The sequence below is a fragment of the Erinaceus europaeus genome (assembly GCF_950295315.1).
Source record: "Erinaceus europaeus chromosome 6 unlocalized genomic scaffold, mEriEur2.1 SUPER_6_unloc_18, whole genome shotgun sequence".
NCBI classification, from domain to species: domain Eukaryota; kingdom Metazoa; phylum Chordata; class Mammalia; order Eulipotyphla; family Erinaceidae; genus Erinaceus; species Erinaceus europaeus.
The window spans coordinates 886,730-907,981 of record NW_026647123.1 but is presented as its reverse complement, the minus strand read 5'-3'; positions in this window follow the sequence as shown (position 1 = coordinate 907,981).

Sequence of the window (21,252 nt, the reverse complement as noted above, 5' to 3'; positions counted from 1 at the left end):
GCCTGCATCTTGGCTGGAGCATTACTAAGACTGCATCCAATTTGGAGAGGCAGGGGCAGTTTTGGAGAGTGGGCTGCCGGACAAGTGTTGGTTCTCAGAGTGGTTAAGACCTAGATGTTCTAAGTGTAACCTTTCCTCACAAACATAAATAACAATGCCACTTGTAAGAAGTATGCATGGGCAAGGAGGGTATGTCTTCAGTGCTCTGGCACTGATCAACACAGGGCCAGACTTTGAGTCCTTTTCTGTCTCTGTCATTCTGTCTCTCTAACTGACTCTACCTGCCTTTTCCCCTGGGCCCTTACTGGAAGTCAGTGCATGCATCGTGAACTCAGTCATCCTGGAGTTGAAGTTTTCCTTTCTTTGCCCTTTGGATTATTTAGTCTCCTTCACTTGGTGTAGTACAGAGGGGAACTGCTGAAACAGCGTTGCTGCTTCAGGTTCCAGGCATATGTCCATCTGCAGCTCTAGCTGTCCAGGCCCTATGTGCTTGACTCCCATTCTCCAGGGTCCTGAGGCTGACACTCAGCCTAACTGAAGCCCTCCTCACCTTGCTGCACACCGTCCTTGTCCTAATTCCATGAGAGACCAGGTGAAGAGAAGTGAAACTCTATCCCCCTGGCAGACACATTGTGCTTTCCTTCTATTAAGCCGAATGTAAAGCATCACAAAACGGAAGCTTACAGGGTTCTGAAAGAGGGTGTTTTGATGGCTGTAAAATGTCTTTTCCAAGTTCCTCATGGGGTTTTCAATTCCTTTTGAAACCTGAAGTTCTTTCTTGTATCTAGGGAATATTCTCACCTCTGTCAGAAGGGCCACCCAACTAGTAGCACAGCTATCCCGGGATCAGGAGGTCTGCCAGCCTGCTAGTTCCTGGAGGGATTCCTGAGTATGTCCTCAGGGCCCAAGTGGTAACAGGTGTTTCCAATTGCCTTTATTAGCAGCATCCAGGCCCTCAGGTGAGGGGCGGGGCTGTGATCTCCACTGGAATCTCCGGATTCAGCCAATGGAGGCATCCATCTTTCTTTTGTTTGTCCATAGCAAGGGCCCAGGGATTTTGTGCTTCCTGCAAGCAGAGAGACTTTGTATGGGATAGTCATGCATGCCTGCTTCTGGGAATCTCTCTGAGTGTGATGTGTGGACACTAGGACACCATGATCAGGGATGTGAGGCCAGAGGAGCAATTGCCTTAGCTGGACCCAAAGGGTAGGTGTAAGGGACAGGGTTCATCTACTATTGTTTGGTCGAAAACAATCTATGTTGAGACACAGCTCTTTCTGGGTTCTTTCTGGGCTTGTAATCTGCTGCCCTGATCAGTGGACTGAGAGCATGGAAGCTGAGTAGGCAGCCAAACGTGACTGGACGTGACTGGACAGGCTCATGCCCCTAAATTCTGAGGAGTTCCCCAGCTTCCCCCGTTGGCAGTGTTTGGATGAGATAGTGAGGCATGAGATTGAATAGGGAACTCAGGAGATTTAGACATGAGAGTCCCTTTGCATATGCATTCTTCCTTAGCCAGAATCTGGGCTAGCTGGCTCGCCCTGACTAGCTAGGTTCTCTGTACATAAGTTGCAGTTGAGGCTGGCTTCCTTGCCACCCATGCTCTGAGACTACTACAGGTGAGCTCTAAACACACACAGACACACACAGTCAGACAGACAGACACACACACACACACATTGCTGTCAGGTCTGGTAGTACAGTATATGGTGAAGGCTGGGGCTGTCCTGGGTCTGTGGGCATGAGAGCTACTGCCTTAAAGTCTCTACAAGCCAGGTTTGATCCTGTCATCAATAAACACAGTTTAGGATGTTTTTGAATTCTGAGACACTGAAGAGGGAGAGGTTTTTGCCCTGAGGCTTGCACTGGGAACTAGCAGCTGCCCTGTGTGTGTTGCCCGACGAGGAAACTTGTGGTGCCTGTCCATGTGGAGAGTCTCCTGGATGAGTTCCTTCTCGAGCCTTTTTCTATCGGTCCCGTTGGAGCTGCATATAGCTAATGATTTGGAGATTTTACTCCTTTGACAATTTTTTTCCTGATGCACAGTTTCTCTCGAGGTTTTAGCAATCAATTGTCTGAATGTCATATCGAATCCATTGTAGAAAATGACTATATCAGTGTCTCTCTATATATATATATCTCTCTCTATATATGTAACTTTTAGAGGTCTGAAAATATTTTTTAGCTAGAGACCTGCACAGCTCTGTATTAGGGTACTAAAGTGAATACACCTGGCTCTTCTGAGCCACAGTCATGAAAGACATCTCACAGAGCCATATCGTTTATATAAGGAGAAATAGACATAGTGCAGTTCCCTGCACACAGGACAGGCTGAGGCTGTACCATTCTGTCTCTCTGACTGTCTCTACGTGCCTTCTTCCCTGGGCCCTTACTGGAAGTCAGTGCATGCATCGTGAACTCAGTCATCCTGGTGTTGAAATTTTCCTTTCTTTGCCCTTTGTTTTATTTAGTCTCCTGCTAATGGTGTAGTACAGAGGGGAACTGAGGAGACAGCGTTGATGCCCCTTCCGTCCTGGTTTCAGCTTCTGTTTCAGCTCCGCCTGAGGCGCCTGCCTTCCTGAACCCTGCCCCTTCCGTTCCGGTTTAAGCTCCGCCTGCGTTCCTGAACCCCGCCCCTTCCGTCCCGGTTTCAGCTTCCATTTCAGCTCCGCCTGAGGTGCCTGCATTCCTGAACCCTGCCTCTTCCATTCCGGTTTCAGCTCCGCCTGCGTTCCTGAACCCCACCCCTTCCGTCCGGTTTCAGCTTCTGTTTCAGCTCCTCCTGAGGCGCCTGAATTCCTGAACCCCGCCCCTTCCGTTCCGGTTTCAGCTTCCGTTTCAGCTCCGCCTGAGGCGCCTGCATTGCTGAACCCCGCCCCTTCCATTTCGGTTTCAGCTCCGCCTGCGTTCCTGAACCCTGCCCCTTCCGTCCCGGTTTCAGCTTCTCCCACGACCCCTGCCGCCGCGGTTTCAGCTCTGCCTGAGGCGCCTGCGTTCCTGAACCCTGCCCCTTCCATTTCGGTTTCAGCTCCGCCTGCGTTCCTGAACCCTGCCCCTTCCTTCCCGGTTTCAGCTTCTCCCACGACCCCTGCCGCCGCGGTTTCAACTCTGCCTGCAGCTTCTGCGTTCCTGAACCCCGCCCCTGCCCCTGCCGCCGCGGTTTCAACTCTGCCTGCAGCTTCTGCATTCCTGATCCCCGCCCCTGCCCCTGCTGCAGCGGTTTCAGCTCCGCCTGAGGCTTCCTCGTCCCTGACCCCGCCCCCTGCTGATACATCACCATTAAGGGACCTCGTGGCTGAGATATGGGAGCTAAAGGATATTTTTTCAGCATTTAAGGATTTTAAACCATGTGCAGTCCACCCCGGGAGCTCCGTCCCCGTAGATATGCGTTTAGTCTCCCCTGCAGCCACTACAGCAGTTTCTACTGAACTTTCCACTTCTGTAGCTCCCTCTCCCGCACCACCAGACCAAATCCACACATTCCCGGTAAACTTGGCCCCTTCTAAACAAAACCCGCAGCCGTGGCAGCCATATTCCTTGAAATAACTTGGAACGCTCAGGCAAGCAGTCAGGGAGGACGGTATGCACTCTCCATGGACCAAGTCCGTTTTGAGAAGCTTTTACCAGCATTTAAATACACCACAAGACTGGAAAGAACTGGCTCGTGCTGCACTCCCAGACCCTCTCTATCTTCAGTGGCAGGCATGTTTCCGCGATGAGTGCTCTAGGCAATTGCAGGAAAATAGTAACAAACAGATAGAATGGAATTCTGATGCTTTGTTTGGAGCAGGAGCTTATGAATCTGGAGCTCAGCAGGCAGAAGCCAGGTTTCCAACCGGTTATTTTGAACAGGTACGCATCTGTGCAACACAAGCATGGGAAAGTGTGACCACACCTGATGTAGATCTGTCAGCTCCCATTAACTCTTTTCAGGAAGGCTTAGATGAATCATTGGCGAGCTTCATCTCAAGGGTGAAGAGAAGCTTAGAGAGAAAGGTTTATAATCCTGATGTCCACAAACTACTCCTGCGCTCTATTGTCTGGGAAGGCATGACACCACAATTCCGTCAGGTATGCCTTAATCTTAAACACCTACACCCAGATAATTGGATTCTAGCGACACAGGAACTTACATCAGGCAATTATGGGACACCCGCTATGACGCAGGTCTATGCAGTTGCCCCACGTAAGCAAAACGGGACCTGCTTTCAGTGCGGTCGCCAAGGACATTGGCGTAACCAATGTCCTGATAAGTTGCGACCACGCCTCCAGTCAGGGAAACCACGCCTCCAGCCAGAGCAACCCCGCTTTCAGTCAGGGAGCCAGAGACCACGTACTGTTTGTCCAAAATGTCATAAGGGGTTTCATTGGAAGAGAGATTGTTGGTCCCAATTTCATAAAGATGGTTCGCCCCTGAATAGTACAAATTCGGGGCCTGAGATTTTGTGGACCACTCCTGTTTTAGAACAAGGTCACCCTTCTATGACAGTAAAGATTGGCAATATTCCTTTTAAATTTTTTATTGACACGGGGGCAGCAAAGATGATTTTAAGGCAAGAAGAGGTTCCCCAAGATTGGGAACTCATCCGTGGACCCAGTTTACATGGAATAGGAGAGATGACAAGAGCATTTTGCACACTAGACTCGCTTATGTGGGAAGACCCAAAAGGTTCTACCGGACACTTCTGCCATTTGGTAGCTAATATTAGCACCAACTTACTGGGCAGGGATCTTCTGGAATGTCTTAATGTTAGGATATCCACAGATGCCTCTGCAGAGCGTAAAACTCATTTCCGCAATACCAGGTCTATTCAGCACCCCCAATACTAAATGCCACTGTTCGTAGCCAAGCACCCCGCTTAAGCTGGCTTTCTAATGAGCCTGTCTGGGTGGAACAGTGGCCTTTACCTAGGGATAAGCTAAAAATTTTCAAAGAGCTCGTCCAAGAGCAGTTGTCCTTGGGACACATTCGTCATTCTCGAAGCCCATGGAATACTCCTGTCTTTGTGATTAAAAAGCGCTCGGGAAAATGTCGCCTCCTTCAAGATCTCCGTGCAGTAAATAAAACCATGCAGGTCTGGGGCTCCCCCCAAAGGGGTTTGCCTCTTGCTTCTGTAATTCCCACGGGAATTCCAATCATAGCTATTGATATACAAGATTGTTTTTTCTCTATCCCCTTGCATCAGCGAGATTGTAAACGTTTTGCCTTCTCTGTTCCGTCTATTAATAATGCCAGCCCCGCTGATAGATTTGAATGGGTGGTGCTGACCCAGGTTATGGCCAATAGTCCTACAATTTGTCAGGAGGCTGTTAAATCTGCCCTTGTCCCATATATTCATAAGGGCCTTAATATTTTTCATTATACAGATGATATTTTAATATGGGGAAAATCAGATACAGATCTCTATGCCTTACGTGATTTTCTCATTCCTGCATTAAAGAAAAGCGGCCTTAATGTAGCCCCTGAGAAGATACAGCTAATCCCTCCAATATCCTTCCTAGGTTCAGAGATTTCTCTAACGCAAATTCGTCCCTTAAAACCTAATGTTACCTTCCCTTCTAACCTTACTCTTGCTTCTTTACAAAGTTTTCTAGGAAATTTAAATTGGCTTAGCCAGTATCTCTTCTGCCCACAAGCTGCCTCCAACCACTGTTTGACCAGTTGAAAGGAAACAAACAGCCCTCTTCAAAACGTAAGTTAACTCCTGAGGCCTCCTTGGCACTGGAAAGGGTTAACCAGGCCCTCCAGGACATGCACCTTGTTTGATTCTCCTCCTCCTCTCCGGTAAACCTTCTAATCTTCAACTCCACCCCCACAGTAGTAGGGGCACTGTGGCAAGACCATGGGGTTTTCGAATGGCTTCACACGCCAGTAGGAGGAGCTCCAAGACTCCTCACTGAGATAGATGCGTTAGCATTCATGGTTCGCCAAGGGAGAAATAGGTCTGTGCAGGTCTTAGGGAAAGAACCGGATTTAATCATTCTGCCCTTTTCTCTCACAGATACAGAGTGGCTTATACGCCATCATTCCCGCTTTGCCATAAACTTCATGGGGTTTCCAGGACAAATAGATAACCATTTTCCTTCTAATAAATTGATAGCTTCTTTGCCTCTTCTGCCTCTACTAGCACCTAAACTTTTCTCTCGGTATCCCATTCCCTCTGCTCCTACAATCTTTACTGATGGCAGAAAAAGGGGAGCTGCTGTCCTTATATATTACCCAGACAAACAATCTCCTAAACCTCTCTTTACTGAGCTTCCTGATAATTCCCCTCAGTACAAAGAACTTTATGCTGTTTTTCTTGCACTAAAAGCTGTACCAGAATCCTTCAGCCTTTTTTCTGACAGTGTGTATACTGTTAACTTACTTCCATGGCTTGCTCGTTCGTATGTGAAAATTGATGACAACCCACTTTCCCCTCTCTTGATTCAAATCGCCTCTATGCTCAGTTCTCGAAACCAACCTCCGTATATTCAGCACCTTCGTTCCCACAGCCCTCTTCCTGGTTCCCTGTCCGAAGGGAATGCCGCAGTTGACCGCCTTGCCTCCACAGGAACTTTCCCAGTCTCTGTCTCTGATCCTACTAATTTTCACTCTCTAACCCATGTTAATCTTAAAGGCCTTCAAGCTCTATTCCCTGATGTTCCTGTACCACAGTTAAAACATATCCTTGCTACATGCTCTTCTTGTGCAAATCTCATAAAGACACCTGCTATCCAGACCCTTGGGGTTAACCCCCGAGGTTTAAAAGCTAATGCTATTTGGCAAATTGATGTCACCCACATACCAAACTTTGGCAAACAAAAATATGTGTTTGTCTCAATTGATACCTTTTCTAAATTTATGTGGGCTACAGCTCTGACAGGAGAAAGTGCTAAAAAGCTTGTAAGCCATATGCTCTCTTGTTTTGCCGTTATGGGGGTCCCATTATTTTTGAAAACAGACAATTCACCTATGTTTTCAAGCAAACAATTTAAAGATTTTTGTTCCCTCTGGAATATTACTCATACCACGGGCATTCCCTACAATCCACAGGGACAAGGCATTGTCGAAAGGGCCCATCAAACACTGAAGGCTCAACTAAATAAAGATGAAGGAGGAACATATCCCCCCAATATCCAGCTAGCAAAAGCCTTAACTACGTTAAATCTCTTTAATACTTACAATAACTCAGCCTTACCCCCTATTATTCCTCACTGGCAAACACCATCTACCCTCCCATCTATTAAGGTGAAATGGAGAGACCCACTCGATAAAGTTTGGAAAGGGCCTGACCCATTATTGACCATGGGAAGGGGTGTCGCATGCATTTTCCCTCAAAATTTCTCTAAAACTCTCTGGGTTCCTGCCCGCCATGTCCGACAATACCCGCAGGATGGCGCTGTTATTCCTGAAGAACAAGAAATACTACAAGAGGACCAGATGCAGGATACATCCCAGGACACGTAATACGACATGGCAGAACCTGCAAAGTCTGGCTCACAGAGACCTCTCTCCTACCCTTTCCCTGTATGTCTTATGTTATAACTGGCCAGTTGTTTTTGCGAGTGAGTGTGTTAAATGACAAATTTTTTTTCTTTTTTTTTTGCATGACCCATGTGCTTGGAGTACTCTAAAAGGTTATTGGCCTTATATAAAAATGATGGACGCAGCCAAAGTTTCTGGAGACGTCCAGAAACATTCCAAATTTTTTTTCTTTCTCCCTCTTTTGAATTTTATATATAGTTTTGGTATATATAGTTTTGGTATATATGTAAGTGTTTAGTCTTAAACTGTGTGACTAATGACAGATTTAAAATTGTTTTTAAATAATGTGTTTTTATAACAAAAATTCTTTTTTCTCCAGTTTGTTATAACTAAATGTTTATGGGTATGTCTCAAGTTTGGTAACACTAACTTAACGGTCAGAAGTGTAACCCTTCAGCTACACTTTTACCAGACAAGGTAAAAAATAATTGTTAAGGTAACTTACTATTTAGGTAAAAGTCTAAATGTTCAACGTGACTATTCATTCCCAAAACTAAACTATATAAATTTTATATACAGGACACCTTTGAAGGGCCCCCAAAGGTGCCCTGTAAACTATCTTGTGGAAATTAATCCACAACAGATCTGGCATCAATCTGGCACTGTAAACGTTAAATTCGTTGTCACGAATATGCGTTAACTCTCTAAGCAATTTGAGTCTGTTTAAAATACATATTTTAGCTAAAATTGGTCTCAAGATCCTGCGGTAGAGGCTGCTACAGGAGATAACATTAGATGACCTTTTAATAAATCATAAAGAGATTCTAAACCAATTATAATCATCGAGGTATCAACTATAACAAACCTATAACTTGTTACCAGTTCAAATTAACCACAAGAAGCAGATTGTTTGTGTTTCTTTCACAGGAATCCCGGAAAAACCATCTGAACCCCTGCACACCCTGACATCACTCACTAGATGGCACGACTACCGTGGCACACCCCCCGAAACCCTAGATGTCACTCAACGTGATCTGAAGAACCTGATACACGAATTCCAAGGACAGAACTTTCTTCATGCCTGGTTACCGTTCCTGCTTCTGACCTGCTTGTTACGTGTTGGCAGTTCCAGCTAGCTATCTACAAAAGAGCAACATTCCAGCGGCTGACCTCCCTCATGCAGCGTTGCATCCCCTGCCAATTCCTCCCCTAGCCATCTACTTTGGACTGAGACTTGTATCGGACTTTCTGACATACCCTATATACATTTTACACAATTTTGAAGCAGCTTATTTCCCTTCACACTGCTGCTTTTTCATAGACTGATCCTGAATAATTCATAGACTTTACAGACTGTTTCCTTGAGGATTATACAATGCCAAATAGCCCCTCTGTTTGGTGGGTCATGCCTCCCGCCTCCCCCTCATTATGTACCCTTGCCCTTTTCCCCACTCAAGCAGGGAATGTTCCTTTACACACCAATCCTTCCCTTCACACCACACTGACTTTTACTTCTCCCCTTCGTGTCCCTTCCTATTTTGTTATGTCATTTAGGCTTATGTCCAAAAGGTTTCTGCCCCATGATAGTCTTTTATAGACTTTGTACATCTTATGCAATTACTAGATAGAAAGATAGAAAAGATGTAGAGATACTGTGAAGAGATGGTTGAGCAGGCTGCGCTTAAACCTATGAGATGAGTCTCTCCAGGTAAGTCTCTCTCTCTGAAGAGGGGTTGAGCACAGGAGGACGTTTAAATCTCACAAGGTTGGCAGCCATTTAAGCCTTCCCTCCTCCACAGAAAGTCCTACATCTTCCCACCTGAGCATGGCATTCCTCTAAATCATTTAAGCATGCTCCATTTTTCTTTACTGTGTCCATTTAGATATAAAGGGATAGGAGGAGATGTTGCTGAGGACTTATTCTGATGCAGTCTCCACACCCAGGTTTTTCTATGCCCCTCTAAATCCTAGAGTGCCCCCTTTCAACCAATCCTGGCTCCGCCCCCAGGTTTTTCTATGCCTCGCTAAATCCTAGAGTGCCCCCTTTCAACCAATCCTGGCCCTACACGTCACCCCTGGTTGTCGCCCAATAAAAAGCCCCCTCACCCCTCCCCTCGCTCTCTCTGGGCTCTCGGCTCTCCCTCTCTGAGGTCTCGCTCCCTGCTCTCCCCCCGTGGTCGGCCATTGCTGGCTGGCTCCACGTGGTCTGAACCAAACCTCCCCCCCATCCTATAATAAAGATCTGTGTACCCCTTTGCTCTGGACATCCGCTCTCTTCTCCGCGGTGCAGCCCTACACCAGACCACCTCAACAACACCCTGGCACAAACATTATGCTTTCCCTCTAATAAGCCAAATGTAAAGGATCTGTGGTACTGATGGCCAAAGCAGTGTCCACATTTCCCACGCAAAATGGAAGCTTCCAGGTTTCTGAAAGAGTGTGTTTTAATGGCTGTGAAATGTCTTTTCCAAGTGCGTCATGGGGTTTTCAAAAAACCTTTTGTAACCTGAAGTTGTTTATTGTAGCTAGGGAATATTCTCAAATCTGGCCGGAATGGCTGCCCAACTCGGAGCACAGCTATTGCGGGATCAGGAGGTCTGCCAGCCTGCTAGCTCCTGGAGGGATTCCTGAGTATGTCCTCAGGGCCCAAGTGGTAACAGGTGTTTCCTATTGCCTTTACTAGCATCAGCCAGGCCCTCAGGTGAGGTGTGGACTGTGATCTCCACTGGAAGCTACGAATTCACAATGGAGGCATCCATCTTTCTTCTGTCTGTCCATAGCAAGGGCCAGAGGATTTTGTGCTTCCTGCAAGCAGAGCGGCATTGTATGGGACACTGATGCATGCCTACATCTGGGAATCTCTATGAGTGTGATGTGTGGAAACCAGGACACCATGATCAGGGATGTGAGGCCACAGGAGCAATTGCCTTAGCCAGACCGAAAGGGTAGGTGTAAGGGGCTGGGTTCATCCACTATTGTTTGGACGAACAGAGTTCCCATCTATGTTGAAACACAGCTCTTTCTGGGTACTGTCTGTGCTTGTAATATGCTGCTCTGAGCAGTGGACTGAGAGCCTGGAGGGTGACTAGGCAGCCAAATGTGACTGGACAGGCACATGACCCTGAATTCTGAGGGGTGGCCCAGCTTCCCCCTGATGATAGATGTGAGGCATGGAATTGAATAGTTAACCCAGGAGATTTAGACATGAGAGTCCCTTTGCATATGCATTCTTGCTTAGACAGAATCTGGGCTAGCTGGCTTGCCCTGACCAGCTAGGTTCTCCGTACATAAGTTGCAGGTGAGGCTGGCTACCTTGACACCTATGTTCTGAGACTACTACAGGTGAGCTCTGAGCACAAACAGACGCAAACAGTCATACCGACAGACAGACAGACAGACACACACACACACACACATTACTGTCAGGTCTGGTAGTACAGCATATGGTGAAGGCTGGGGCTGTCTGGGGTCTGAGGGCATGAGAGCTGCTGCCTTACCATCTCTACAAGCCAGGTTTGAATCTGTCATCAATGAACACAGTGTAGGAGGTTTTTGAATTCTGAGACACTGAAGAGGGAGAGGTTTTTGCCCTGAGGATTGCACTGGGAAATAGCAGCTGCCCTGTGTGTGTTGCCAGACTAGGAAACTTGTGGTGCTAGTCGATATGGAGAGTCTCCTGGATGAGTTCCTTCTCGAGGCTTTTTAGATAGGTCCCATTGGAGCTACATATAGTTAATGATTTCGAGATTTTACTCCATTGGATAATTCTTTTCCTGATGCCCAGGTTCTCTCCAGGTTTTAGTAATCAATTGTTGAATGTCATATCGAATCCATTGTAGAAAATGACTACAACAGTCTCTCTCTCTCTTTCTCTCTACCTATCTCTCTCTCCCTCTCTCTCTCTCTCTCTCTCTCTCTCTCTCTATATATATATATATATATATATATATATATATATAACATGTACAGGTCTGAAAATATTTTTCAGCTAGAGACCTGCACAGCTCTGGATTAGGGTAGTAAAGTGAATACACCTGGCCCTTCTGAGCCACAGTCATGAGAGACATCTCACAGAGCCATATCATTTATCACTCTACAAATCTCTCTCAGTACAAACTACAGCTGTCAAAACATCTACTTCCCTCTTACTCTTTTTGTCCACCGAGTCATATCACAAAACTGTAAATCAAAGAAGAAATAGACATAGTGCAGTTCCCTGCACACAGGACAGACTGAGGCTGGACCAGGTAGATGAAATACTCCCGCCTGCATTTGGCTGGAGCATAAATAAAACTACTTCTAATTTGGAGAGGCAAGGGCAATTTTGGAGTGTGGGCTGCAGGGCAAGTGTTGCTTCTCAGAGTGGGCTAAGACTTAGATGTTCTAAGTGTAACCTTTCCTCACAAACATAAAATAACAATGCCACTTGTAAGAAGTATGCATGGGCATGGAGAGTTTGTCTTCAGTGCTCTAACACTGATCAACACAGGGACATAATTTCTGTCCTTTTCAGTCACTGTCATTCTGTCTCTCAGACTGTCTCTGTGTGCCTTCTTACCTGGAACCTTCCTGGAAGTCAGTGCATGCATTGTGAACTTGGTCTTCACTGTGTTGAAATTTTCCTTTCTTTGTCCTTTGGATTATTTTGTCTCATGCATATGGCGTAGTACAGAGGGGAACTGAGTAGACAGCATTCCTGCTGCAGGTAACAGGCATATGTCCATCTCAAGCTGCAGCTGTCCAGGCCCTCTGTGCTTGACTCCCATTCTCCAGGGCCCTGTGACTGACACTAAGCCTAAATGTAGCCCTCTTGAATTGCCTGCACCACACTTGTCCTTATTCCATGAGAGCCCAGGTCAAGAGAAGTGAAACTATATCAACCTGGAACACACATTGTGCTTTCCGTCTATCGGGCTGAATGTAAAGGATCTGTGGTACTTATGGCCATACCAGTGTCCATATTTTCCACGCAAAACAGAAGCTTTTAGGGTTCAGAAAGAGGGTGTTTTGATCCCTGTGCAATGTCTTTTCCAAGTTCCTCATGGGGTTTCAAATCCTTTTGAAACCTGAAGTTCGTTCTTGTATCTAGGGAATATTCTCACCTCTGGCCAGAAGGCCTTCCCAACTAGGAGCACACCTATCCCAGGTTCAGGTGGTCTGCCAGCCTGCTAGCTCCTGGAGGGATTTCTGAGTATCTCCTCAGGCCCCAGGTGTTAACAGGTGTTTCCAATTGCCTTTATTAGCAACAGCCAGGCCCTCAGATGAGGGGCGGGACTGTGATCTCCACTGGAAGCTCCTAATTCAGCCAATGGAGGCATCCATCTTCCATTTGTCTCTCCATAGCAAGGGCCCGGGGAGTTTGTGCTTCCTGCAAGCAGAGGGACTTTGTATGGGACACTCATGCATGCCTATCTGGAAATCTCTCTTAGTGTGATGAGTGGACACCAGTACACCATGATCAGGGATTGTGAGGCGACAGGAGCAATTGCCTTAACGGGACCCAAAGGGTAGGTGTAAGGTACCTGGTTCATTCACTATTGTTTGGTCGAACACAGTTACCATCTATGTTTAAACACAGCTATTTCTGGATTCTTTCTGTGCTTGTAATCTGCTGCCCTGAGCAGTGGACTGAGAGCCTGGAGGCTGAGTAGGCAGCCAAACATAACTGGACAGGCTCATGCCCCTGAATACTGAGGGGTGCACCAGCTTCCCACGTTGGCAGTGTTTGATTGATAGTGAAGCATGGGATTGAATGGGGAACTCAGGAGAGCGAGACATGAGAGCCCCTTTGCATATGCATTCTTGCTTAGCCAGAGTCTGGGCTAGCTGGCTTGCACTGACCAGCTAGGTTCTTTGTACATAAGTTGCAGGTGACGCTGGCTACCTTGAAACCCATGCTCTGAGACTACTATAGGTGAGCTCAGAGCACACACAGACACACACAGATAGACAGACAGACAGACAGACACACACACACACACATTACTGTCAGGTTTGGTAGTACAGCATATGGTGAAGGCTGGGGCTGTCTGGGGTCTGTGGGCATGAGAGCTGCTGCCTTACAATCTAAAAGCCAGCTTTGAACCTGTCATCAATGAACAGAGTGTAGGGGGGTTTTGAATTCTGGTCTCTTTCCAACTCATGTATTTCTCTTCTCGCCTTCTCTGTCTCTAACTCTCACATGCTCTCATACCCTCTGTCTTCACTCATTTATATTTTACTTATATACTTATTTTACTGACAGGCCCAGATATACAAAGAAAGTTACCAGAGCACTGCTGAGCTCTGGTTTGTTGTGTTGGCTATTTCACCTAGGCTACCGGAGCATCAGTTTGTAAGTCTTTCTGACACAATCCATATGCTGTCTCCTCATTTCCATGCCAGTATAACTCAGAGATTATAATACAGAGATAAATACATATATATATATATTTATATATCTGTCATTTTTTGAATTGTCGACCTATGTATTTGACCTTAATTCAGAATTACCACATTTATAAAAGCCTAGATTTCAGAAATAATTTTCCACATAGTTGGAGCAGGATTCAATACAATTATAAATAATAGAAACTTCCAGTAGCATTTCTAATCCTGTTTCTGTCAGCATCCTTATTGTAGTTATCATAGCCCAGAACTTCCCTCCTTTTTCTAGTGTAAGCTACAATACGTATGTGTTTGATTTCTATTTCCAGAAATCTTAATTTCTTTGGACACTGCAGTGTTAGGGAATTTTTGAAGCAGCCCTCTGTTTCTCAGCAGATGGTTCTATGTTTGTGCTGCAATCAGGTCTTCTTGTGGTTTTTGTTTTCATTATTTTTTATTTTTTCAAGTCCTCCTAAATTATCCCCATTTATTTTCATATTTATTTATTTAGTCAGGTATCACATGAGGGTCATTTCTTCTGCTTGATATATTTTTTCTTATAATTGAAGGGAACTTTTGACGCACAATACATTTCCTGTTGCAAATAGTACACACATATGTTGAAGGCTTGGTTTGTCTGGGGTCTGGGGGCATTAGAGCTGCTGCCTTACAATATCTACAATCCAGATTTGAACCTGTCATGAATGAACACAGTCTAGGGGGGTTTTGACTTCTGGTCTATTTCCAACTCCTCTATTTCTTTTCTCTCCTTCTCTGTGTCTGACTCTCACAGGCTCTCACTCACTCTGTCTGCACTCAGTAATGTTTTACTTATATCCTTATTTTATTGACAGGCCCAGATATACAAAGAGAGTTGCCAGAGCACTGCTGAGCTCTGGCTTGTTTTGTTGGTGATTTTACCTAGGCTACTGGAGCCTCAGCTTTGTATGTCTCTCTGACACAAGCCATATTCTGTCTCCTCATATCCATGGCAGTATCTCTCAGACTTTATAATAAAGATATACATCCATATACATATGTAAATATATATATATATATATATATATATATATATCTGTCATTTTTGGAATTGTCGACCTATGGTCTTCCTGTGGTTTTTATTATTTTTTAATTTTTTCAAATCCTCCTAGATCATCCCCATATATTTGCATATTCATTTATATATTTAGTCCAATATCACATGGGGTGTCATTTCTTCTGCCGGATAGATTTTCTCTTATAATTGAAGGGAACTTTGGACACACAACACATTTCCTTCTGCAGATACTACACACTACTACAACTAATACTGCCCGGTTTTTTACAGTGACATCCAATGCACAATGGATTACTATTGCATGGCTCTAAAGAATGTTCCCTATTTAACCAACAAGACACTGAAGAGGGATAGGTTTTTGCACTGAGGCTTGCAATGGGAACTAGCAGCTGCCCTGTGTGTGTTGCCAGACTAGGAAAGTTGCGGTGCCTGTCCATGTGTAGTGTCTCCTGGATGAGATCATTCTCAAGCCTTTTTCGCTAGGTCATGTTGGAGCTCCATATAGCTAATTATTTGGAGATTTTACTCCTATGGACAATTCTTTTCCTGATGCACAGTTTCTCTCCAGGTTTTAGCAATAAATTGTCTGAATGTCATATCACATACATTGTAGAAAATGACTACATCAGTGTCTTGCTGTCTCTCTCTCTCTCTCTCTCTCTCTATATATATATATATATATATATATATATGTAACATGTAGAGGTATGAAAATATATTTTAGCTAGAGACCAGCACAGCTCTGGATTAGTGTAGTAATGCGGATACACCTGGCCATTCTGAGCCAGAGTCATGAGAGACATCTCACAGAACTATTAATTTACCTCTTGTCATTCTACAAATCTCTCTCAGCACAAACTACAGCTGCCAAATCATCTACTTCCCTCAAGCTCTTTTTGTCCACCGAGTCCTAACACAAAACTGTAACTCAAAGAAGAAATAGACATAGTGCAGTTCCCTGCACACAGGACAGGCTGAGGCTGGACCAGGGAGATGCAATAAGCCAGCCTGAATCTTGGCTGGATCATCACTAAGACTACTTTCAATTTGGAGAGGCAAGGGCAGTTTTGGAGAGTGGGCTGCAGGCCAAGTGTTGCTTCTCAGAGTGGGCTAAGACCTAGATGTTCTAAGTGTAACCTTTCCTCACAAACATAAAATAACAATGCCACTTGTAAGAAGTATGCATGAGCATGGAGGGTTTGTCTTCAGTGCTCTGGCACTGATCAAGACAGGGCCAGAATTTCTGTCCTTTTCAGTCACTGTCATTCTGTCTCTCTGACTGTCTCTACGTGCCTTCTTCCCTGGATCCTTCGTGGAAGTCAGTGCATGCATCGTGAACTGGGGCTTCCTGGTGTTGAAATTTTCCTTTCTTTGCCCTTTGGATTACTTAGTCTCATGCATATGGCATAGTACAGAGGAGAACTTAGGAGACAGCGTTACTGCTGCAGGTAACAGGCATATGTCTATCTCCAGCTGCAGCTTCCCAGGCCCTCTGTTCTTGACTCCCATTCTCCAGGGCCCTGTGGCTGACACTCAGCCTAAATGCAGCCCTCCTCAATTTCCTGCACCGCTTCCTTGTCCTTATTCCATGAGAGCCCAGGTCAAGAGAAGTGAAACTCTACCACCCTGGCAGACAATTGTCTTTCCCACTATTGGGCTGAATGTAAAGGATCTGTGGTACTAATGGCCACACCAGAGTCCAGAATTTCCATGCAAAATGGAAGCTTCCAAAGTTCAGAAAGATGATGTCTCGATGGCTGTGAAATGTCTTTTCCAAGTGCCTCCTGGAGTTTCAAATCCTTTTGAAACCTTCAGTTCGTTCTTGTATGTAAGAAATATTTTCCCTCTGGCCGAATGCCCTCCCAACTAGGAGCACAGCTATCCCGGGGTCAGGAGGTCTGCCAGCCTGATAGCTCCTGGAGGGATTCCTGAGTATCTCCTCAGGCCCCAAGTGTTAACAGGTGTTTCCAATTGTCTTTATTAGCAGCAGCCAGACCCTCAGGTTAGGGGCGGGCTGTGATCTCCACTGGAAGCTCCTAATTCAGCGAATGGAGGCATCCATCTGCCTTTTGTCTCTCCATAGCAAGAGCCCGGGGAGTTTGTGCTTCCTGGAAGCAGAGCTACTTTGTATGGGACACTCATTCATGCCTACTTCTGGGAATCTCTCTGACTGTGATGTGTGGACACCAGGACAAAATGATCAGGGATTGTGAGGCCAAAGATGCAATTGTCTTAGCAGGACCCAAAGGGTACGTGTAAGGGGCTGGGTTCATCCACTATTGATTGGTCAAACACAGTTCCCATCTATGTTGAAACAGCTCTTTCTGAGTTCATTCTGTGCTTGTAAACAGCTGACCTAAGCAGTGGACTGAGAGTCTGGAGGCTGAGTAGGCTGCCAAAAGTGACTGGACAGGCTCCTGCCCTTGAATTCTGAGGGGTGAACCAGCTTACCCCATTGGCAGTGTGTTCAATAGTGAGGCATGAGATTGAATCGGGGACTGAGGAGAGGGAGACATGAGAGTCCCTTTGCATGTGCATTCTTGCTTAGCCAGAATCTGGGCTAGATGGCTTGCCCTGACCAGTTAGGTTCTCCGTACATAAGTGGCAGGTGAGGCTGGCTACCTTCCCACACATGCTCTGACACTACTATAGGTGAGCTCTGAGCACACACAGACACAGACAGACAGACAGACACACACACACACACACACACACATTACTGTGAGGTCTGGTAGTACAGAATATGGTGAAGGCAGGGGCTGTCTTGGATCTGTGGGCATGAGAGCTGCTGCCTTACAATCTCTACAAGCCAGCTTTGAACCTGTCATCAATGAACACAGTGTAGGAGGTTTTTGAATTCTCATCTCTTTCCAGCAGAAGTGGCTGGTGGGCGGGCCTTCCAGAGGCTGCCCAATGAGCGTGCTGCAGGGCTATCTGGAAGATGCTCAAGGTTGCTGGCCAATCACTGACTAGGGGCCTTGACACTCCTGGGCGTGTCCTATCAGACTGGCCAATGATATTACTGGCAGGGGTTCTTGGCGTGTCCTAGGCCTCTGGCATATCAGAGCATGGCTGGTGCCCTGTCTGTGGGCCTTCTGAAGTAAGCCCGACAATGGTAGCTCAGAGCTGGCTTTAAAAGGTTGGGCGTGCTTACAGGAAGTGTGAAGCAGGGTTCACACAGGACCCTGCCTTGCAGAAGTTGTCCAGTGTGCATGTGTATAATTCTGTTTGTGCCTGTGCCTCTGTGGATGTGTGCCTGTGTGTAACTGAGTGTGTGTGTTTGTGTGTGTTTCTGTGTGTGTGAGGGAGAGAGAGACAGAGAAAACAACAGAATTACTGTGGCACAGGTGATTTTGTGCAAAACACTTGGCACATTCTGATTTACAACTCAATATTGACACCATTGTAGCTCTCCTTGTCCCTTGGTCACTTTTCTTATTTTCAGATGTAAAGACACTGAAGAGAGAGAGGTTTTTGCACTGAGGCTTGCACTGGGAACTAGCAGCGGCCCTGTGTGTGTTTCCAGACTAGTAAACTCTTAGTGCCTGTCCATGTGGAGAGTCTCCTGTATGAGTTCCTTCATGAGCCTTTTTCGCCCTGTCCCGTTGGAGCTGCATATAGCTAATGATTTGGAGATTTTACTCCTTTGGACAATTATTTTCCTGATGCACAGTTTCTCTCCAGGCTTTCCTAATCAATTGTCTGAATATCATATCGCATCCATTGTAGAAAATGACAACATCAGTGTCTTGCTGTCTCTCTCTCTCTCTCTCTCTATATATATACATATATATATATATATATATATATATATATATATATATATATATGCCATTCGTTTACCTCTTGTCACTCTACAAATCTCTCTCAGCTCAAACTACAACTGCCAAATCATCTACTTCACTCTTGCATTTTTGGCCACCGAGTCCTATCCCAAAATTGTAAATCAAAGAAAAAGTAGACATAGTGCAGTTCCCTGCACACAGGACAGGCTGAGGCTGGACCAGGGAGAGGAAATACACCAGCCTGCATTTGGCTGGAGCATCCCTAAAACTACTTCCAATTTGGAGAGTCAAGGGCAGGTTGGAGAGTGGGCTTCAGGCCAAGTGTTGCTTCTCAGAGTGGACTCAGACCTAGATGTTCTAAGTGTAACCTTTCCTCACAAACATAAAATAACAATTCCACTTGTAATAAGTATGCATGGACATGGAGGGTTTGTCTTCAGTGCTCTAGCACTGATCAATACAGGGCCAGAATTTCTGTCTTCTTCAGTCACTGTCATTCTGTCTCTCTGACTGTCTCTGTGTGCCTTCTTCCATGGAACCTTCCTGGAAGTCAGTGCATACATCATGAACTCGGACTTCCTGGTGTTGAAATTTTCCTTTCTTGGCCCTTTAGATACTTAGTCTCCTGCATATGGCGTAGTACAGATGGGAACTGAGGAGACAGCGTTCCTGCTGCAGGAAACAGGCATATGTCCATCTCCAACGGCAGCTGCCAATGCCCTCTGTGCTTGACTCCCATTCTCCAGGGCCCTGTGGCTGACACTCAGCCTAAATTCAGACCTCCTCAATTTCCTGCACCGCATCCTTGTCCTTATTCCATGAGAGCCCAGGTCAAGAGAAGTGAAACTCTATCCTCCTGGCACTCACATTGTGCTTTCCCTCTATTGGGCCAAATGTAAAGGATCTGTGGTACTGATGGCCACACCAGTGTCCAGATTTTCCATGCAAAATGGAACCTTCCAGGGTTCAGAAAGAGGGTGTTTTGATGGATGTGAAATGTCTTTTCCAAGTGCCTCCTGGGGTTTCAAATCCTTTTGAAACCTGAGTTCGTTCTTGTATCTAGTAAATATTCTCACCTCTGGCCCGAAGGCACTCCCAACTAGGAGCACAGCTATCCCTTTGTCAGGAGGTCTGCCAGCCTGCTAGCTCCTGGAGGGATTCCTGAGTATGTCCTTAGGCTCCAAGTGGTAACAGGTGTTTCCAATTGCCTTTATTAGCAGCATCCAGGCCCTCAGGTGAGGGGCGGGGCTGTGACCTCCACTGGAAGCTCCTAATTCAGCAAATGGAGCCATCCATCTTCCTTTTGTCTCTCCATAGCATGGGCCCAGGGAGTTTGTGCTTCCTGCAAGCAGAGCGAATTTGTATGGGACTCTCATGCATGCCTACTTCTGGGAATCTCTCTGACTGTGATGTGTGGACACCAGGACACCATGATAAGGGATTGTGAGGCCACAGATGCAATTGCCTTAGCCGGACCCAAAGGGTAGGTGTGAGGTGCCAGGTTCATCCACTATTGTTCGGTCAAACACAGTTCCCATCTATGTTGAAACACAGCTCTTTCAGAGTTCATTTTGGGCTTGTAGTCTGCTGCCCTTTGCAGTGGATTTAGATTTAGGAGGCTGAGTAGGCAGCCAAACGTGACTGGACAGGCTTATGCCCCTGAATTCTGAGGGGTGCCCTCACTTACCCTGTTGTCAGTTTTTGTATGATAGTGAGGCATGGGATTGAATCGGGAACTCAGAAAAGGGAGATATGAGAGTCCTTTTGCATATGTGTTCTTGCTTAGCGAGAATCTGGTCTAGTTGGCTTACCCCGTCCAGCTAGGTTCTCTGTACATAAGTTGCATGTGAGGCTGGCTACCTTGACACCAATGGTCTGAGACTACTATAGTTGAGCTCTGAGCACACACAGACACACACAGACAGACAGACAGGCATACACTCACACACATTACTGTCAGGTCTGGTAGTACAGCAAATGGTGAAGGATGGGGCTGTATGGGGTCTGTGGGCTTGAGAGCTTCTGCCTTACAATCTCTACAAGCCAGCTTTGAACCTGTCATCAATGAACACAGTGTAGGAGGTGTTTGACTTCTGGTCACTTTCCAACTCATCTATTTCTTTTCTCTCCTTCTGTGTCTCTGACTCTCAGAGGCTATCAATCACACTGTCTTCACTCAGTAATAGTTTACTTATATCCTTATTTTATTGACAGGCCAAGATATACAAATAGAGTTGCCAGAGCATTGCTGAGCTCTGGCTTGTTGTCTTGGTGATTTCACCTAGGCTACTGGAGCCTCAGCATTGTAAATCTCTCTGACACAAGCCATATTCTGTCTCCGCATATCCATGGAAGTATGTCTCAGACTTTATAATAAAGATATAAATCCATATACATATATATATATATACATATATAAATATACATATATATATCTGTAATTTTGGAATTGTCAACCTATGTAATTGCTCTTAATCATAATTAACACATTTATAACAGCTTCCTTTTTCATTAATAATTGGCCACCTAGTTGGAGCAGATTTCAATACAATTATAAATAATAGAACCTTCCAGTA